The sequence below is a fragment of the Haliotis rufescens genome, unplaced genomic scaffold (assembly GCF_023055435.1).
Source record: "Haliotis rufescens isolate VD_foot unplaced genomic scaffold, xgHalRufe1.0.p SCAF_14, whole genome shotgun sequence".
Taxonomy (NCBI): domain Eukaryota; kingdom Metazoa; phylum Mollusca; class Gastropoda; order Lepetellida; family Haliotidae; genus Haliotis; species Haliotis rufescens.
In genome coordinates, this window is record NW_025963824.1 from 24385107 (window position 1) to 24387798 (window position 2692).

A 2692-nucleotide genomic window follows, 5' to 3' on the forward strand; every position below is an offset into this window, starting at 1 on the left:
CTTCTTGTTCGTGGTTATTTCAAAAACAAAATACACGCACAATGTCACTGGATGCAGATACATTTTCCGTAATATGTTTGTTACATTTAGATAAGTGCAGATGTCTAAAGGATACTGAAGGCAGATGGTTGATTATTGGTAATGAAATAATGCCACATATTTAGTGTTCGTATTGAAAATGAAGACATACATACTTTTATAAAAAAACAATCTTTATCATATACATATCACAACTGGGATAATATAAAACAATGTGTAACACTTGTTTCAACTAAAGATGACTTATTAAGACGTCCATCAGTAATCATATATAATCTCGAAAACATGATACGCATATGTGGTTTTCAGACTGATTCTGTGACTTCTACTTGGCTTCAAAAGCTATACATGTGTTTGGAAGATTACAAAGTGTCACAGAGTTCATCTAACATTGATGGAGAAATCTGTGCAAGTGTTTACATGTATCTATAGCACGCCACAGTGAGTGTCCATCATTGGCCTGAATGACTGCTTGACACCAAGTAGCCTGTGGAAGACAACTTGAGGAATGACAACCCATTCCTCCTGAAGAGCTTCACGTAATTGCTGCAGGTTCAAAATGTGGCCCTGGTTCACATTGACGTGAACGTCTGTCCAGCTGCTCATCCCACATATGCTAAATTGGTTTTAATCTGGTGACCCTGACGGCTGAAGCAGAAAGTGTATATACTGAGCTTTCAAGAAATCCTTAAAGAAGTTTGATGTGTTCTTCAGGGTCTTCCTGAACTTGGATGATCTTTTCTGGTGAAACCTTGCCAAAGTCGTGCATTAGGGCTCAGTCACACATTCAGGATTTTTACTGCCGTCCTTCATAGGACAATTCCCGATTAAATCTTGTCAAAAATCTGATCCAGATCCTGTGATTCGTTGTGGGAAATTCACAAACAATCAGATATTGTTCAGGAAGCGTCCCGATTCTGTCGATTTTAGCCGAATTCGTACCGATTCTCGTGTTTTCAATCCGAATCTGATCATATTTGTATCTTCCGCATGGTAAAAAACGACCGAATCTGTCCCGACAGCGTCCGATTGCCCCGAATGCAATCCGACAGAGATCAGACAGTGACCGGGCAGTGAAGCGACAAAGACGGTTCGCATTCGGCAAGATCTGGACGCAATTTGGACTCAATCGACAAGAAACGTCCATGAACAATTCATGCCCGTTCATCTCGACAGCGTCCGATCCACAGGACATTGTCCAGACAACACAGGACATTGTCACGACATAGTCACGATTGTAATCCGACTAGACAAAATCGGCTGTTACGGGACGCACCATACTGTCGGGAGTGCTTGGCCGACCTCTCTGGACCTTTCCCGATCCGTAGGACTATGTTACGAACGTATACGACTGCGTTCAGACAATGATAGGACATTCCAGATCATTGAGGATAGTAAATCCGACTTTTCCACTTTTCGTGTCGTAGCGCAGTCTGATCTCAAACAGGAGCCATAATCGGCACTGTGTGAACCTGGCCTAAAGTCCGGAAAATGGGCTCTGGGCAACGTTACATTGCCAGGGCACTGGTGCTTGTAATATACAAGCATTATTATTCAGTCTTGACATAATGATTATCAAAATGAGAATGATTTGTGAAAATTTGCCAAAAACACAGGTTCCATGACTTGCACGTGAAAATTGCTTTCATGTATATGTTAAGGGTCATCGATATTAGTTCTATCAAAGACAAAAATAAGAAGTAGACTCTATTTTCACATAGCTGATCAACACGGAATACTTTCCAACCACGAAATTAACGTTTGAAAATAATGTCACCACCTGTGTGTTTTTGTGGGTTATGTTATTGTATATTGCCGTTTCTTCGCGACCATATGGATGGATACATTGCAATTGTCTGGCTACTATTTAGCATACTATTTGCGTCTTTTTATACATAATATTTTAACATATTTAAACATTTTCCTCCTGTAAAACTATGTTGATGCATTAATAATGATTGGAAAAAACATCCTCTTGCATCCTTGATTATCTTGTGTATTGTTTCCGTTCTGTTAAGATAAAGGGAGGTCGTGGAGCCTAGTGGTTAAAGCGTTCGCTCGTCACGCCGAAGACCAATGTTCGATTCCCAACATGGGTACAATGTGTGAAGCCAATTTCTGGTGTCCACCGCCGTGATGTTGCTCGAATATTGCTGAAATATGCGGCGTAAAACCATACTCACTCACTTATTAAGATAAATATCCTGGGCTAATTTGCTAACATAGCTTCGTTTTGATCCGTATCCTATCACACACTGCTTAACATATTCGGCCAGTCAGATTAAATTAAATTATATTTATTTCGGATTTAAGGCTATCGACACATGTACAATACAATACATCATAATCATTTGTACAAGAAAGTAGCACACATTCAAAATAAACACCTTGCGTCAATGAACAGTGACAGGTGATAATAATGAATGCCTATAATTTAGAGCTTCCTTGACATATCTTAAACATTTTGTTCTGATCGTGATCATGATTAACAAATACAGTTAAATAGCTTTGAATATTTAACAACATGTGAACCATTTTCAAAGGTCAGGCAAATACATAACATGTAATGATTTATACGCTTTATATTTAAACATCCTCGATGTATTTGCTGTCACACATTTCACATGCATTTCTTTGCTTTTATTGTTACAAT